The following is a 9,143-nucleotide window of genomic DNA, read 5'->3' as shown; positions in this document are numbered from 1 at the left end:
CGGAAAGCCAAGAGGGTCATAATTCACCAAGTTTGTTCAACAGCAGCAGGTGCAAAGTGTGAATGCTTTGAGGCTTCACGCATTAGTTGATGGTTTCTTTATGTATTTATTTATTTCACACGTTTGTATTTCTGTTATTTCACACGTTTGTATTTCTGCGTCTTAAAGAAACCGAAGCGGAGTCCTTGTTTCAGGAGCAGGGAGTGGTGTCCGTTTCAGGAAAGTTTTGAAACTAAAAATACCAGTCAGTCAGTCAGTCAGTCAGTCAGTCAGTCAGTCAGTCAGTCAGTCAGTCAGTCAGTCAGTCAGTCAGTCAGTCAGTCAGTCAGTCAGTCAGTCAGTCAGTCAGTCAGTCAGTCAGTCAGTCAGTCAGTCAGTCAGTCAGTCAGTCAGTCAGTCAGTCAGTCAGTCAGTCAGTCAGTCAGTCAGTCAGTCAGTCAGTCAGTCAGTCAGTCAGTCAGTCAGTCAGTCAGTCAGTCAGTCAGTCAGTCAGTCAGTCAGTCAGTCAGTCAGTCAGTCAGTCAGTCAGTCAGTCAGTCAGTCAGTCAGTCAGTCAGTCAGTCAGTCAGTCAGTCAGTCAGTCAGTCAGTCAGTCAGTCAGTCAGTCAGTCAGTCAGTCAGTCAGTCAGTCAGTCAGTCAGTCAGTCAGTCAGTCAGTCAGTCAGTCAGTCAGTCAGTCAGTCAGTCAGTCAGTCAGTCAGTCAGTCAGTCAGTCAGTCAGTCAGTCAGTCAGTCAGTCAGTCAGTCAGTCAGTCAGTCAGTCAGTCAGTCAGTCAGTCAGTCAGTCAGTCAGTCAGTCAGTCAGTCAGTCAGTCAGTCAGTCAGTCAGTCAGTCAGTCAGTCAGTCAGTCAGTCAGTCAGTCAGTCAGTCAGTCAGTCAGTCAGTCAGTCAGTCAGTCAGTCAGTCAGTCAGTCAGTCAGTCAGTCAGTCAGTCAGTCAGTCAGTCAGTCAGTCAGTCAGTCAGTCAGTCAGTCAGTCAGTCAGTCAGTCAGTCAGTCAGTCAGTCAGTCAGTCAGTCAGTCAGTCAGTCAGTCAGTCAGTCAGTCAGTCAGTCAGTCAGTCAGTCAGTCAGTCAGTCAGTCAGTCAGTCAGTCAGTCAGTCAGTCAGTCAGTCAGTCAGTCAGTCAGTCAGTCAGTCAGTCAGTCAGTCAGTCAGTCAGTCAGTCAGTCAGTCAGTCAGTCAGTCAGTCAGTCAGTCAGTCAGTCAGTCAGTCAGTCAGTCGTGTTTCCACTCTAAAACATGTGGCTCAGATAAGGTGATGTTGGAGCTCGGTTTATATATTTTAATGTTATATATCCAGCTGTAATGAAACCATCTTAAACATTAAAATCTCCACAAACCAAACACAATGTTTTTAACTCTGTGACCATATTTAGAAAAGATTGAACACTCTTTCTGACATTAAAAGTGAAATAATTTGGTTTATTTCTAATATTTCATCAGTCACATGGACCTTCTTCTTGATGCGTTCAGCTTTAATTCAGCCGTTTTGTTTCTGAATGAAAGCAAATGTTTGTTTTCTTGAAGCAAGTTTGAGGATTTTCAGGTTTCTGTTTCACTTCAACCAGTCACTGCATCTCTTTCCAGTCTTAAAGCCTGTTGATGTCCAGGTTATCAGCCAATGAGGCTCCTTGGAGTGAGGCAGGAGCCGACTGGTTAAAAATGGCCCACAAAGTCTTTAATAATGGTGACATTTATATTTTAATGTTCAGAACAAAGACTCGTGACTCCTTTTTGTTCTTGAGTTTTGTTTATTAATGATTCCATTTTTTGTAAGAACTTGGTAGAAAAAAGTGAGACTACTCTTCAAGCATTAATCACCTTCCATCAATCAGCTTTTGAATGCATCAGAAAGAAGAAAAACTAGGTTGGCATATTTAAGACAAACACTTTCCTATACACACTATCCACTGGACAGTCCCCTTAACGACAGACAGTAACTTCTACGCTTTCGCCTCCATCTACACGCCTCCTCGTGGCAAAAAGAACACGTGGAAGTCAGAATGCAGAACCGGCAAACGATAGAAAACCCCAAAGCTGTGTTTTCTCTTGGCTCCTGGATAAAAGAATATCAAAATGTTTCTTTGTTCAAATGTTGTGTCGTGTAGTAAAATAGATCTGTTTAAGCACTGCACAGTTTCTCCCGGAGAAGATTTCTAGAAACGGACGAAGAGGTTTGGTGGCAGGGACGGAGGAGGAGGGGCTGCTTTTCCTCTCTTTTAAAGGGGGCGGAGCTTGGACCGAGCGCCGATACGGTTTCCATCTGCCGTTCACCTCTGGGGAGAGGACTGGATATGCGTCGCGCCTCGGATCAAACGGCTCCACGCTGACGATGATTTTATTCTCTTACGAAGGCAGGCTGGGCGCTCGGCTTCACGCGGCCTGGAAGGTTCCTGCTGGAATCAAAGGGTAGCGGCTCGAGTGGCTAAAAGTGTGGCTTCAGAGGATAAATCTCATTTCAACATCTGCCACAAACGAGCCGACGGTCAAGCTGACTTTGTTCTTGGTTGTTGGAGCTCTGTGCACCTTTCACATCCGCAACGTTTCCTCTGTATAGAACTGAGGCGTGTGAGGCGCGGCCGGCAGGCGGCGCGTTCTGAGGCCGAGGGGCGGCCGGCGGGAAAAGGTGCACAGATGCTCCCGAGTGTTTGAAACGCTGTTTGAAATGTTGGCGCTCTGCTCACCAGCAGGCTCTCAGACGCCCAACGCAGGTGAGCTGGATATGATTCAAACCAAACGCGTGTTCCTATTTGTTCACGTTTGTGCATTAAATAGCAATGAAGCGGGACCAATCCGGACCAGCAGGAAGACTAGCGAGACGGGCGGACGGCGCTCCGCCCTGCGGGTCCACGACAGAAAGGAGCTGCGCTCGTCCCGGTTCTGTTTAAAACAAAGACGCAAACCCTGAAAGCATGTGGGAGAGGCAGTGTGCGTCTGTGGCTGTTTGAACGCTGAAAAATATAAAAACAGGCAGGGGCAACGAAACCTGATGATCCCAGTACAAAAACAAAGAGTCGTTTTTGGCATATTTTCCATACTGGTTAAAGTGGGAGGGGCTGAACGAGCGCCACCTAACAGAACCGTCCCCGTTCATCCCAGAGAAGCAAGAACTCAAGCGTTTTTGTTCTTCAAGACACAGAAAGTACCCAGAACCTCTTTCCAAGCTGCCGGGACGCCAGGCGTGGACATTAACGTGCTCTTTTGTTCCCCATCTCAGACCGTCAGGTTCATCCTTTATGGTGAGAAGCAGCAGAAGTGTTTAAACGGAGCGCTACGGAAAGCCAAGAGGGTCATAATTCACCAAGTTTGTTCAACAGCAGCAGGTGCAAAGTGTGAATGCTTTGAGGCTTCACGCATTAGTTGATGGTTTCTTTATGTATTTATTTATTTCACACGTTTGTATTTCTGCGTCTTAAAGAAACCGAAGCGGAGTCCTTGTTTCAGGAGCAGGGAGTGGTGTCCGTTTCAGGAAAGTTTTGAAACTAAAAATACCAGTCAGTCAGTCAGTCAGTCAGTCAGTCAGTCAGTCAGTCAGTCAGTCAGTCAGTCAGTCAGTCAGTCAGTCAGTCAGTCAGTCAGTCAGTCAGTCAGTCAGTCAGTCAGTCAGTCAGTCAGTCAGTCAGTCAGTCAGTCAGTCAGTCAGTCAGTCAGTCAGTCAGTCAGTCAGTCAGTCAGTCAGTCAGTCAGTCAGTCAGTCAGTCAGTCAGTCAGTCAGTCAGTCAGTCAGTCAGTCAGTCAGTCAGTCAGTCAGTCAGTCAGTCAGTCAGTCAGTCAGTCAGTCAGTCAGTCAGTCAGTCAGTCAGTCAGTCAGTCAGTCAGTCAGTCAGTCAGTCAGTCAGTCAGTCAGTCAGTCAGTCAGTCAGTCAGTCAGTCAGTCAGTCAGTCAGTCAGTCAGTCAGTCAGTCAGTCAGTCAGTCAGTCAGTCAGTCAGTCAGTCAGTCAGTCAGTCAGTCAGTCAGTCAGTCAGTCAGTCAGTCAGTCAGTCAGTCAGTCAGTCAGTCAGTCAGTCAGTCAGTCAGTCAGTCAGTCAGTCAGTCAGTCAGTCAGTCAGTCAGTCAGTCAGTCAGTCAGTCAGTCAGTCAGTCAGTCAGTCAGTCAGTCAGTCAGTCAGTCAGTCAGTCAGTCAGTCAGTCAGTCAGTCAGTCAGTCAGTCAGTCAGTCAGTCAGTCAGTCAGTCAGTCAGTCAGTCAGTCAGTCAGTCAGTCAGTCAGTCAGTCAGTCAGTCAGTCAGTCAGTCAGTCAGTCAGTCAGTCAGTCAGTCAGTCAGTCAGTCAGTCAGTCAGTCAGTCAGTCAGTCAGTCAGTCAGTCAGTCAGTCAGTCAGTCAGTCAGTCAGTCAGTCAGTCAGTCAGTCAGTCAGTCAGTCAGTCAGTCAGTCAGTCAGTCAGTCAGTCAGTCAGTCAGTCAGTCAGTCAGTCAGTCAGTCAGTCAGTCAGTCAGTCAGTCAGTCAGTCAGTCAGTCGTGTTTCCACTCTAAAAGATGTGGCTCAGATAAGGTGATGTTGGAGCTCGGTTTATATATTTTAATGTTATATATCCAGCTGTAATGAAACCATCTTAAACATTAAAATCTCCACAAACCAAACACAATGTTTTTAACTCTGTGACCATATTTAGAAAAGATTGAACACTCTTTCCGACATTAAAACTGAAATAATTTGGTTTATTTGTAATACTTCATCAGTCACATGGACCTTCTTCTTGATGCGTTCAGCTTTAATTCAGCCGTTTTGTTTCTGAATGAAAGCAAATGTTTGTTTTCTTGAAGGAAGTTTGAGGATTTTAAGCTTTCTGTTTCACTTCAACCAGTCACTGCATCTCTTTCCAGTCTTAAAGCCTGTTGATGTCCAGGTTATCAGCCAATGAGGCTCCTTGGAGTGAGGCAGGAGCCCATTGGTTAAAAATGGCCCACAAAGTCTTTAATAATGGTGACATTTATATTTTAATGTTCAGAACAAAGACTCGTGACTCCTTTTTGTTCTTGAGTTTTGTTTATTAATGATTCCATTTTTTGTAAGAACTTGGTAGAAAAAAGTGAGACTACTCTTCAAGCATTAATCACCTTCCATCAATCAGCTTTTGAATGCATCAGAAAGAAGAAAAACTAGGTTGGCATATTTAAGACAAACACTTTCCTATACACACTATCCACTGGACAGTCCCCTTAACGACAGACAGTAACTTGTACGCTTTCGCCTCCATCTACACGCCTCCTCGTGGCAAAAAGAACACGTGGAAGTCAGAATGCAGAACCGGCAAACGATAGAAAACCCCAAAGCTGTGTTTTCTCTTGGCTCCTGGATAAAAGAATATCAAAATGTTTCTTTGTTCAAATGTTGTGTCGTGTAGTAAAATAGATCTGTTTAAGCACTGCACAGTTTCTCCCGGAGAAGATTTCTAGAAACGGACGAAGAGGTTTGGTGGCAGGGACGGAGGAGGAGGGGCTGCTTTTCCTCTCTTTTAAAGGGGGCGGAGCTTGGACCGAGCGCCGATACGGTTTCCATCTGGCGTTCACCTCTGGGGAGAGGACTCGATATGCATCGCGCCTCGGATCAAACGGCTCCACGCTGACGATGATTTTATTCTCTTACGAAGGCAGGCTGGGCGCTCGGCTTCACGCGGCCTGGAAGGTTCCTGCTGGAATCAAAGGGTAGCGGCTCGAGTGGCTAAAAGTGTGGCTTCAGAGGATAAATCTCATTTCAACATCTGCCACAAACGAGCCGACGGTCAGGCTGACTTTGTTCTTGGTTGTTGGAGCTCTGTGCACCTTTCACATCCGCAACGTTTCCTCTGTATAGAACTGAGGCGTGTGAGGCGCGGCCGGCAGGCGGCGCGTTCTGAGGCCGAGGGGCGGCCGGCGGGAAAAGGTGCACAGATGCTCCCGAGTGTTTGAAACGCTGTTTGAAATGTTGGCGCTCTGCTCACCAGCAGGCTCTCAGACGCCCAACGCAGGTGAGCTGGATATGATTCAAACCAAACGCGTGTTCCTATTTGTTCACGTTTGTGCATTAAATAGCAATGAAGCGGGACCAATCCGGACCAGCAGGAAGACTAGCGAGACGGGCGGACGGCGCTCCGCCCTGCGGGTCCACGACAGTAAGGAGCTGCGCTCGTCCCGGTTCTGTTTAAAACAAAGACGCAAACCCTGAAAGCATGTGGGAGAGGCAGTGTGCGTCTGTGGCTGTTTGAACGCTGAAAAATATAAAAACAGGCAGGGGCAACGAAACCTGATGATCCCAGTACAAAAACAAAGAGTCGTTTTTGGCATATTTTCCATACCGGTTAAAGTGGGAGGGGCTGAACGAGCGCCACCTAACAGAACCGTCCCCGTTCATCCCAGAGAAGCAAGAACTCAAGCGTTTTTGTTCTTCAAGACACAGAAAGTACCCAGAACCTCTTTCCAAGCTGCCGGGACGCCAGGCGTGGACATTAACGTGCTCTTTGGTTCCCCATCTCAGAGCGTCAGGTTCATCCTTTATGGTGAGAACCAGCAGAAGTGTTTAAATGGAGCGCTACGGAAAGCCAAGAGGGTCATAATTCACCAAGTTTGTTCAACAGCAGGTGCAAAGTGTGAATGCTTTGAGGCTTCACGCATTAGTTGATGGTTTGTTTATGTATTTATTTATTTCAGACGTTTGTATTTCTGTGTCTTAAAGAAACCGAAGCGGAGTCCTTGTTTCAGGAGCGGTGTCCGTTTCAGGAAAGTTTTTAAACTAAAAATACCAGTCAGTCAGTCAGTCAGTCAGTCAGTCAGTCAGTCAGTCAGTCAGTCAGTCAGTCAGTCAGTCAGTCAGTCAGTCAGTCAGTCAGTCAGTCAGTCAGTCAGTCAGTCAGTCAGTCAGTCAGTCAGTCAGTCAGTCAGTCAGTCAGTCAGTCAGTCAGTCAGTCAGTCAGTCAGTCAGTCAGTCAGTCAGTCAGTCAGTCAGTCAGTCAGTCAGTCAGTCAGTCAGTCAGTCAGTCAGTCAGTCAGTCAGTCAGTCAGTCAGTCAGTCAGTCAGTCAGTCAGTCAGTCAGTCAGTCAGTCAGTCAGTCAGTCAGTCAGTCAGTCAGTCAGTCAGTCAGTCAGTCAGTCAGTCAGTCAGTCAGTCAGTCAGTCAGTCAGTCAGTCAGTCAGTCAGTCAGTCAGTCAGTCAGTCAGTCAGTCAGTCAGTCAGTCAGTCAGTCAGTCAGTCAGTCAGTCAGTCAGTCAGTCAGTCAGTCAGTCAGTCAGTCAGTCAGTCAGTCAGTCAGTCAGTCAGTCAGTCAGTCAGTCAGTCAGTCAGTCAGTCAGTCAGTCAGTCAGTCAGTCAGTCAGTCAGTCAGTCAGTCAGTCAGTCAGTCAGTCAGTCAGTCAGTCAGTCAGTCAGTCAGTCAGTCAGTCAGTCAGTCAGTCAGTCAGTCAGTCAGTCAGTCAGTCAGTCAGTCAGTCAGTCAGTCAGTCAGTCAGTCAGTCAGTCAGTCAGTCAGTCAGTCAGTCAGTCAGTCAGTCAGTCAGTCAGTCAGTCAGTCAGTCAGTCAGTCAGTCAGTCAGTCAGTCAGTCAGTCAGTCAGTCAGTCAGTCAGTCAGTCAGTCAGTCAGTCAGTCGTGTTTCCACTCTAAAAGATGTGGCTCAGATAAGGTGATGTTGGAGCTCGGTTTATATATTTTAATGTTATATATCCAGCTGTAATGAAACCATCTTAAACATTAAAATCTCCACAAACCAAACACAATGTTTTTAACTCTGTGACCATATTTAGAAAAGATTGAACACTCTTTCCGACATTAAAACTGAAATAATTTGGTTTATTTGTAATACTTCATCAGTCACATGGACCTTCTTCTTGATGCGTTCAGCTTTAATTCAGCCGTTTTGTTTCTGAATGAAAGCAAATGTTTGTTTTCTTGAAGGAAGTTTGAGGATTTTAAGCTTTCTGTTTCACTTCAACCAGTCACTGCATCTCTTTCCAGTCTTAAAGCCTGTTGATGTCCAGGTTATCAGCCAATGAGGCTCCTTGGAGTGAGGCAGGAGCCCATTGGTTAAAAATGGCCCACAAAGTCTTTAATAATGGTGACATTTATATTTTAATGTTCAGAACAAAGACTCGTGACTCCTTTTTGTTCTTGAGTTTTGTTTATTAATGATTCCATTTTTTGTAAGAACTTGGTAGAAAAAAGTGAGACTACTCTTCAAGCATTAATCACCTTCCATCAATCAGCTTTTGAATGCATCAGAAAGAAGAAAAACTAGGTTGGCATATTTAAGACAAACACTTTCCTATACACACTATCCACTGGACAGTCCCCTTAACGACAGACAGTAACTTGTACGCTTTCGCCTCCATCTACACGCCTCCTCGTGGCAAAAAGAACACGTGGAAGTCAGAATGCAGAACCGGCAAACGATAGAAAACCCCAAAGCTGTGTTTTCTCTTGGCTCCTGGATAAAAGAATATCAAAATGTTTCTTTGTTCAAATGTTGTGTCGTGTAGTAAAATAGATCTGTTTAAGCACTGCACAGTTTCTCCCGGAGAAGATTTCTAGAAACGGACGAAGAGGTTTGGTGGCAGGGACGGAGGAGGAGGGGCTGCTTTTCCTCTCTTTTAAAGGGGGCGGAGCTTGGACCGAGCGCCGATACGGTTTCCATCTGGCGTTCACCTCTGGGGAGAGGACTCGATATGCATCGCGCCTCGGATCAAACGGCTCCACGCTGACGATGATTTTATTCTCTTACGAAGGCAGGCTGGGCGCTCGGCTTCACGCGGCCTGGAAGGTTCCTGCTGGAATCAAAGGGTAGCGGCTCGAGTGGCTAAAAGTGTGGCTTCAGAGGATAAATCTCATTTCAACATCTGCCACAAACGAGCCGACGGTCAGGCTGACTTTGTTCTTGGTTGTTGGAGCTCTGTGCACCTTTCACATCCGCAACGTTTCCTCTGTATAGAACTGAGGCGTGTGAGGCGCGGCCGGCAGGCGGCGCGTTCTGAGGCCGAGGGGCGGCCGGCGGGAAAAGGTGCACAGATGCTCCCGAGTGTTTGAAACGCTGTTTGAAATGTTGGCGCTCTGCTCACCAGCAGGCTCTCAGACGCCCAACGCAGGTGAGCTGGATATGATTCAAACCAAACGCGTGTTCCTATTTGTTCACGTTTGTGCATTAAATAGCAATGAAGCGGGACCAATCCGGAC

This window comes from Leuresthes tenuis, unplaced genomic scaffold, assembly GCF_036924035.1.
Source record: "Leuresthes tenuis unplaced genomic scaffold, fLeuTen1.0.hap1 SCAF_23, whole genome shotgun sequence".
In the NCBI taxonomy this organism is placed as follows: Eukaryota; Metazoa; Chordata; class Actinopteri; order Atheriniformes; family Atherinopsidae; genus Leuresthes; species Leuresthes tenuis.
This window is presented reverse-complemented; position numbering follows the sequence as displayed.